General features: G+C 40.0%; 1 long non-coding RNA gene across 1 annotated transcript in view; it reads right to left on the bottom strand.

Moving 5' to 3' along the window:
• Positions 1-429: 429 nt before the first annotated feature.
• The window catches only part of LOC122943058, a 41,991-nt gene continuing 32,622 nt past the window's right edge, over positions 430-9,798 (bottom strand). Inside the window, exons 3-5 of the long non-coding RNA XR_006390818.1 lie at positions 3,120-3,189; positions 1,980-2,082; positions 430-753 (exon numbers count right to left, since the gene is read on the bottom strand). This is a non-coding gene — a long non-coding RNA (uncharacterized LOC122943058). The remainder of the gene's footprint in view (positions 754-1,979; positions 2,083-3,119; positions 3,190-9,798) is intronic.

Below are 9,798 nucleotides of genomic sequence, written 5' to 3'. Positions count from 1 at the left end.
TGTAACAGAAAACAAGAAGTTACAAATAAGGATCTGACTGGCTTAATCCGAAACTAAGGAACAAAAGGGTGACCCCTATTTAAGCCCTGAAACTCTCCCTGTCTTCTCAGCCCATGCAAAGATCTCTATGATAGAAAATTGCATGCCCTCGTGCCTCGACTGTATGACACCTGAGCACCCTATAATAGTGAGGGGACACGACCACCGGTTCCCTACACTTAATACGGAGGGAGTCAGGGTCACCTAGGATCAAGCAAACAGGTGATGCAGTATGGGATGGGATTTAAAGGGATGCAATCAGTTCAACTGCATGACAGCTGAGAGAGGCTAACGAGATGACAAAACGAAAGCAAAACAAAAGAACCTCAAGCAAGAGGTTCTGAAGAACGTCTGTCAGAGCTTCTCAGATGTCTGGCGGTGACACATATAGACACATGGCATTACGATTCTGTACTTGGACGATATCCTGATCAAGGGTCCGTCATTCTGGGCAATGGTGGACAGCCTACACATCGTCCGGGACACCATGGAACGCTTCGGGTGGGTTCTGAACCTATCAAAGTCATGTCTTCACCCATCTCGGCAGCTGATGTTTCTTGGCATGCTGTTCGACACCGATTGGGTGAAGATATTCTTGCCTCTGAACAAACTCTCCACTCTGGGTCGTCAGATTGTCTCTTTGTTGCGGCCTCTTCCCATTCGCCAGTGCATGAGGGCTCTGGGCCCCATGGTCTCTTTCTTCGAAGCAGTGCCCTATGCATATATTATAGTGAAAAAAATAAAATCAACATTCCGCTAATTGGAAAAAGTTAAAAATAAATAAGTAAACTGCTTTGATGTTAAAAAATAGAAATGTAAAAACATCAAAAAATAATCTTGTTTTTAATAAATAATATTTATTAACAAGACATTTTTAGATGATAAAAATATACAGATTTACAGTACCATAAAGTAAGTCCATCCAATAAAGGTTTCAAGTCTAATTGGAAAAACAGTGAAAGGCCTTAAAGGGCTTCTGTCACCCCACTAAAGTCATTATTTTTTTTTGGCTAGTTACATTCCTTATAGTGCGATATATGAGAATATAATGTTGTTACTTACTTTCATTCGGCCGTTTCTTATAAAAACGAAGTTTGATAATATGCAAATCAGGTCTCTACCAGCAAGTAGGGCCGCCGCAAAAAATCGCCCCCTCGTCGTGTTGATTGACAGGGCCAGCCGCGATCTCCTCCTCCGGCCGGCCCTGTCAGCATTTTAAATATCGCGCGCCTCTGTTCATTCGGCGCAGGCGCTCTGAGATGAGGAGGCTCGTCTCCTCAGAACTCCCTCAGTGCGCCAGCGCCGATGACATCACCGAAAGAGAAGACGTCATCGGCGCAGGCGCACTGAGGGAGTTCTGAGGAGACGAGCCTCCTCATCTCAGAGCGCCTGCGCCGAATGAACAGAGGCACGCGATTTTTAAAATGCTGACAGGGCCGGCCGGAGGAGGAGATCGCGGCTGGCCCTGTCAATCAACACGACGAGGGGGCGGTTTTTTGCGGCGGCTACCAGCAAGTAGACGCCCTACTTGCTGGTAGAGACCTGATTTGCATATTATAAAACTTCGTTTTTATAAGAAACGGCCGAATGAAAGTAAGTAACAACATTATATTCTCATATATCGCACTATAAGGAATGTAACTAGCCCAACAAAAAAATATGACTTTAGTGGGGTGACAGAAGCCCTTTAAAGGATAATAAAATATCACTGGCAAAACAGCTTTCCTAGGCCTTTAACCATTATGTAAAGTTATTTAAATCAAATGTTAATTTATCTCGAAATGGTCCAAAAATAGCCTGCAAGACCTCAAACAGCACTATAATAATGCAAATTTTAAAATAAAATTTAAAGGTGTTGTCAAGGCATATTCTCCTAGGCAACCATCCAATGCTCAGAGAGTATGACACATAGGTCTAATTAATTAGAACAGGACCCGTACCTGATATTTGCTGGGTGTCAGATGGTAGTCAAAGCTACCAGACTGCCCGTGCCTGATGTCAGATTTGGTAGGACAGCATCACTGGATAGGCCATTGAAAATAACTGCAGACAAATGTAACAGAGCAGAGAGAGCTGAGCAGAAAGACATATAGTTTTCCCCAAAAAATCAGTATAACTTATCATTTATTCATTTAAACCCCTGCTCAACCTCTGCTCAATTACACGTTGCCCGTTCAATAGGGGGTCTGTGTAATGCAGGACTGGACAGGTCATCCACAGCGAGAGATATTTTTTGGAACCATTTTACAGATCTTAGACGTTTTTATTAATACAGAATTCCCAATGAGGATTTTCTAAATCAGGCAAACCCTTGAAGGACAGGATTGCTTTTTATTAAAGGGTTAAATAAATAAATGAAATGTTGCATTGTACAATCATAGCATGAGATTTCATTCTTTAGCAGAACCCTTTTGTAAAATGATCCCAGGCTTGAGAGGGCCCATAGATATTTGTAGTAGAAAATGACACACCTACAATGACAATTAAAGGGGTTGTCCCATAAAAACAATAGTCAACATTTTTTAAACAGCACCTGCATATGAATATTTTTGTAATTGTGTGTAATTAAAAATATACTAAATCAACTGTTATTCAATTAAATCCCTCTGTATAGCAACGCCTGCTGTTTGTTCTTTTTCTAATTTCTCTATCCACCTCACTAGGGTGGAAGCACATGCTCAGTTCTATCATTCGACTGCCGCCAGCAGTAGCAAAAAGGACATACCCTCTGAGCTGCCATCTTGAAGTAAATCGAGGAGAGCAATTAGATCAATGTATTGAGGGAAGATCTCTAAATCCATGTGAAGCACGAGGATGGTTCAAGCTTTGTTGGGTAGAGTTTTTCATGTACTATGTGATGACCGATTTTCATTTTTCACATAAATTCTGGGACAACGGTTTTAAAGGAACTCATCTGATTGTCCTATTTGCAGGCATATAGGAATGTCCTTGTCAGTGTCAGCATTAACACTAGACTCAGCTCTAGTGTGTCTATGGACCATGATAATTTGAGAGACACCTTGCTGTGCTCCTTGGTACTTGACAAGCTCTAATTTGTTATATCCCTCTTCCATCATTACCTTGCACTTCAGACACGTCTCCACAGAAATCAATCTTCTGTATATGAGCCTCTATCGCGTCTTAGATCTCCTGCCAAGAAAAAAGAACAAAGCTAAGGACTGTACAAATGGACACTCATGCCGTGTGCATTATGGGATATTTGGGAATCGACACAGTGGTCTGGTAAGTGTAATATGATTTATAGAAAACTCTTTGTGTAATATAGTGGTAAGGCTGTCTTCTTCAATATAGTGATCAAAGGTAGAGCAATTCATTTCCTAAAGGTCTTGTGCCTGGTCTACTGGAGTGGTGCAGTCCTGCATGGTCATTTCAAATGGTTAGTGGCATGCCATGATAGGCAAGGTTTACATTGGTCCACATTTGAGTATCAACCAGACAAATCTTAGATTGGCCACACACTATAGATAGCTGTCGGCCAACCGGTATTACTCACAATCTCCCAAGCATAGGGAGAGAGGAGTAAACCGTTAGGGGCACCTCCAGCAGCAGCCTATCTCCATTGACATCAGAAGCACCTGCCATGTTAGAATCCAACACGCCCAATTCTTCTTTTCTCTGATATCTGCCATCAGGGTAGAGTAGGAACATCTCCATACACATAAGATGGTTGGCGGGTCTCACCGAACAATGGGGGAGATTTATCGTTTCTCTTGCATCAGAAAAGTAGCTTTGAAAAGTTGCAAGCTTTGTGTTAGTGCCCTCTGCACTTTTCTAAAAGGGAGCATGGAAAGGATGAGAGAGACAAATGTATCTTCATGTACACCAATTATCTGGAGCAAATTAAGCCAGAAATCTACAGCAGCTCTGAGCTGTCCTAGATTTCTGTTTAGGCGCAGGAGGGTGTGCACCCCATCATAAATTAGGCACTTCTCCAGCAATGCAGGGGATATCAAGACCAGCGCAGAAAGCATATACAGTATGTATGGCCACCTCAAGGTGAAATAAACATAACTGTATTACTACTCAGTGTCACTTCCGTGTACAGTGCCATAATAAATTGGTACTGTTATCCTGAAGAGGTTTTCAACTTATGTTGTATGTTTATAGGCAGTGCTTTTTATATAAAAAAAATTACCATGCTTCATTGAATTCTCAATAGAAGTCAATAGAGATTGGAAAATGACATCAATGTACGCAGATCCAAGTGAAACCTCCGCACAGAAGCATATAAAAGCCTTTTTTCTTACCTAGGAGGATGGTTTTAAAGGCAAAATGCTCTTCAGACTTCACCAAAAATATGGTACCATACAGAAAGTGCAATTTATGCATCCAGCTGCCAACTGATGTCTATTATGAAAACAGCCGGGCTATTGCAGCATCCTTCTCCCATCTAACACTCTTGTGCCCCTACAACCCACCCTCAATTTTTTTGTCCAATTTATCCACCTCTCTCCTCATTTATGCCTCTACCCCTCTGCTAATTCCTTCACTGGATCCCCATCAGCCAAAAAATTTGAGAGTTTTTCCAGTAAATAAACAGTGCTTGCAGCCTTCCTCCTAAAACAGAACATTCATACCCACATGCTCCACGACGCTCCAGACCTCTGCGCTGCCCACTGCACTGACTCCAGCAGTGATGTGGTCACAAGCAACACGTTACCAGCCAGTTATTGAGTGAATGTCAGCATGCCCTTAGCCATACCCACAGCGCAGGAACCAGAAGATAGGGGGCAGCGCTGAGGACTGAAGCAGTATGAATCTTCTGTTTGATGAGGCATGCTGTGGGCACTTGATAAAAAATAATTATTACCGGAAAACCCTTTTAAATTCAAACATGACATACAAGGCACATTCACATCTTATCCCTGCCATACATCTTTCAGATAATCTACCGATATATCCCAGCATGTAATCTCTAATCTTCACAAGACCTATTTTGCTGTCTTCTTGTCTGCTCCTCACACAATTGTCTCCAAGATTTCTGCAGTGCATTCCCCATACTAAGGATCCCAATAACCCAGCACATCAGACTCTACCTTCAAAACCCTCAAAAACAACCTGCAAACCCACCTCTTCAGGAAGACCTACCACCTATAACAACTCATCTGCAACAAAATGGCCATCTGGTCAGCTTCTACCTCAGCCTTCAGTTTCTTTCCTCTTTCCCTCTGTACTCATGTGTATATTCATTTTTATTGTACAATTATAATTTTTTACTTTTGTCATGTACTTAGACCCTTTTTCACATGTACAGCTCCCTGGAAGTAAGCTCACATCAGCTTCTTTACTTGTAATGCCACTCACTGTCTAAGAAAATATTTCCTCAGCAACATAACAGGAATAAAGTTAAAGTTTCTTAAGTGAAAAAGTTCTCAAAAATAAATTCAGTATTGCTAAATTCTGCTCGTATCATCTAACTTGATCAAAGGTCAACCCAGCAATGAAAATACCCATATATAGTTAGTTAAAAAGAACCCATAACACCTTAATGGTTGTGTCTGAAAATGTCTGCTCTTTTTCAATGAGCGTAAAAACTTGGCAGAAGGAAATTGTCATGGATGAGTCAGTAAACTTTGATTTGTTCCATTACTACTTACCAGCTCCGTAAATAGATCAAAAAATCTTCACCTGGCTAAATTCACGCCTACGTAAGAGCAGCATAGATAGCCAATTGGGTCACACCAATCTATTCTACCTTAAAGGGAATCTGTCATCCGGAAATTCACCGTAAAACCTGGCACAATGGGCCAGGTTTATCATTAGCTCAAGTCAGAATAATGGAGTGAAAAAGTCGCAAATTTTAGCGCAATCACTAAAACTGCGCAAAAATTTGGGACTTTTTTCTGCTCTGCACTATGCTTGCCAGTTTTCTGAAAGTGGGCGTGTTTTCTTATGTAAATTAATCTCTAGACAGATTTACTATTGAGACTATTTAAAAAGTCGCAAAAAAGTCGCAAAAAAGTCGCTAAAAATTGCGCAAATTCACTCCAGTGAGGACCATGCTTATCTTGAGAGACTTTTTAATAGAACATGCGACTTTTTCGTAAAGACGTGCGACTTTTTCGTAAAGATGTGCGACTTTTGTAAAGCTGCTTACTGACTGATAAACTGCTACCGTCAAACCACATTTATTACAGTCTTAAAGGGCCGATCATAAATCTGACTTGGCTAAAACTGACTTTAGCCATATGTAAAAGTGAAGTGAGCTGTCAGAGTCATGATAAATCTGGCCCAATGACTTGTAGGACTAGCTCAGTTAAATGTAAGAATACCTTTCACCTAGTGACCTATTGAATATGGATGTAACAAAAAATTTACTTTTAGTCCATATGCACAATGTACAGTCAAGGGTGGGTCCAAGCAACTCCGTGCACCCTTTCTCCTCCTGATTCCTCTTCCAGACCCTCTCTCACTTTCCTGATAGACAGGTCCAGGTTTCTTGCCAGGCCCTGTAAATCAAAAAGGAAAGTAAGGGGCTGGCAGAGGAAGGAGGAGGTGCGAAGATGCACAGAGTGACTTGGACCTTCCTTTAACTCTACTTTTGATATATCAAAGGTTTTGATTGGTGGGTATCCGAGCGCTGAGCCAATTTGGTAATTATTTAGGTGATCAATTCATTGTTAGCTTTATTTGATTTGTGATTCTGTATTCTTTTGTTGTTTTTTTTCTTCTTCTTTTTTCTTCTTCAATAAAGACTTGTAGACATTGCTTCTAGGCCAATGCTCCCCAAACTGAATCTCTCCAGCTACTGCTCCAATCGTGCCCTGACAACCTGTGGCTGCCAGGGCAACATGAGAGTTGTAGTTGTGCAACAGCTGGAGAACCACAGGTTCTAGGGGATAACATGGTGCCTCAAGAGGGTGATATATTTCTAGAGGAACTAACTGGTTTGACTGGCTCAGGTACAATACATAGATTTCTATGGGTACCTTATTCGGGATCCATGTGACATCTTCACAAGCCTTAAAGAGGACCTGCCATTACTCCTGACATGCCTTTTTTAATAGCTTGATGAATTCCCCACATAATAACAATTCTGGAGCATCTATTCTCATGGCTCTATGTTGTGCCTTTCCTTTATTATTTCTACTAAAAGTTATGAATGAATTGCTAGCAGTCTGCAGTAAGGGTACAGAGGGGTGGTAACCAGTGGGGGGGGGGGGGGGTGTACCTGTACAGTCTGAAAAATGGCAGCACTGATTGGATAGAGTCAGTCTGTGAAGGTACACCCCCCCCCAACTGGTCACCACCCCTCTGTACCATTACTGCAGACTGCTGGCATTTTTATTCAGAACTTCTAATAGAAATACTACAGGAATGGCACAACATGGAGTCCTAAGAATATATTTACCAGAATTGTTATCACGTGGGGAAGGCATGAAGCTATTAAAACAGGCATGTCAGGAGCGGTGAAAGGTCCTCTTTAAGTTTAGTTTGACAAACTTTTGTCCCTGTGTTGTAAAATATTACATTATACATTACAAATTTAAACCAAAGCGTGTGTCAGTATGAAGAACCATAAAATGTTTGCTCCTTCCATCCCAAATAAAGGTGCCCATCACAGATCCAGAACACAGGATCTCCTAAGTTCTTTCAATTAATAAAAAGCAAAACAGAAAACCTACAAAGAAATGAGTCATTGAAAACCCACCATAAATCTGTTTAATTCCACGTATTTAAATGATGCTTTGATAGCAGATTTGAGGCTCTCTTTCCTTTGCTTGGGTAAGAAAAAAAATAATAAATATCCATCCCCGCCTAAGAAACACAGATTTGGTGCATTGGGCGAGAAACATATGATAGCAATCCAAGTATGTGACACAGAGCAGACATAACAGTCCACTCAGACACTTGTTACAAGTACATAAACACTTTGCTTTTTTTAAGGTTTAAAAAGGAGCAGCAGCTGAGAGAACGGCCGAAATCACAGGGACTCTGCAGATCTGCCATTTATCATCTCCTAATTAACTGTTAATTTGCCAGTCTTTAACTTAAAGCTCACCGGTCATTTATCACACGTTCCAAGAAATGGTGTCAGGAACTGGGAGAAAGAAAAAAAAATTGCCAAGACCCCTGGGGTGCATGTGTTTTCTTCCATCCACGAAGGAGCAGGTTGGACACTAAACAGCCAGCATCTCCATCAATTGTCTTTGCTTTTTTAACCCCTTAATGACGCAACTAATCTTAGCATTAATGACGCAGTGAATTGTTCTGGTTTTTTTTTTTCTTGGCATAAGGCCTCATGCATACAAACATATTTTCTTTCCATGTCCATTCAATTTTTTGGGGGGACTGTATACGGGATCATACATTTCAATGGGTCCGCAAAAAAAAACAAAAAACAGAAGTAGTATTTAGCATCGCTGCGTTCGGATCGACCGGCTCTATAAAAGTATCACATGATCTAACCCCTCAGATGAACACCGTAAAAATAAAAAAATAAAAACTGTGCTAAATAAACCATTTTTTGTCACCTTACATCACAAAAAGTGTAATAGCAAGCGATCAAATTGTCATATGCACCCCAAAATAGTGCCAATCAAACCGTCATCTCCTCCTGCAAAAAATGAGACCTTACCTAAGATAATCGCCCAAAAACTGAAAAAACTATGGCTCTCAGAATATGGAGACAATAAAACATGATATTTTTTTTTGTTTCAAAAATGATATTATTGTGTAAAACTTGCATAAATAAAAAACAAGTATACATATTAGGTAATCGCCGCGTCCGTATAGATTGTCTATATAAAAATATCACATGACCTAACCCCACAGATGAACACCGCAAAAAATGTAAAATAAAAACTGTGCTAAATAAACCATTTTTTGTCACCTTACATCACAAAAAGTGTAATAGCAAACAATCAAAAAGTCACACGCACCCCCAAAATAGTGCCAATAAAACCATCATCTCATCCCGCAAAAATCATACCCTACCCAAGGTAATCGCCCAAAAACTGAAAAAATTATGGCTCTAAGATTATGGAAACACTAAAACATGATTTTTTTTTGGCTTAAAAAATTTAATCATTGTGCAAAACTTTCATAAATAAAAAAAAGTATACATATTTAGTATCGCCGCGTTCGTATCGACCGGCTCTATAAACATATCACATGACCTAACCCCAGAGATGAACACCGTAAAAAATAAAAACTGTGCTAAATAAACAATTTTTTGTCACCTTACATCACAAAAAGTGTAATAGCAAGCGATCAAAAAGTCATATGCACCCCAAAATAGTGCCAATCAAACCGTCATCTCATCCTGCAAAAAACATACCCTACCCAAGGTAATCACCCAAAAACTGAACAAATTATGGCTCTCAGACTATGGAAACACTAAAACATGATTTTTTTTGCTTCAAAAAAGAAATCATTGTGTAAAACTTACATAAATAAAAAAAAGTATACATATTAGGTATCGCCGCATCCGTGACAACCTGGTCTATAACAATTTTACATGATATAACCTGTCAGATGAATGTTGTAAATAACAAAAAATAAAAACGGTGCCAAAACAGCTATTACTTGTTATCTTGCCTCACAAAAAGTGTAATATAGAGCAACCAAAAATCATATGTACCCTAAACTAGTACCAACAATACTGCCACCCTATCCCGTAGTTTCTAAAATGTGGCCATAAATATTGAGTTTGGTTTGGCTGTTAACCCTTGCTTTGTAACTGGAAAAAAATTATTAAAATTGAAAATCTGCCCAAAAAGTGAAATTTTGAAATTG

Source organism: Bufo gargarizans, chromosome 7 (assembly GCF_014858855.1).
Source record: "Bufo gargarizans isolate SCDJY-AF-19 chromosome 7, ASM1485885v1, whole genome shotgun sequence".
In the NCBI taxonomy this organism is placed as follows: Eukaryota; Metazoa; Chordata; class Amphibia; order Anura; family Bufonidae; genus Bufo; species Bufo gargarizans.
This window is presented reverse-complemented; position numbering and strand designations above follow the sequence as displayed.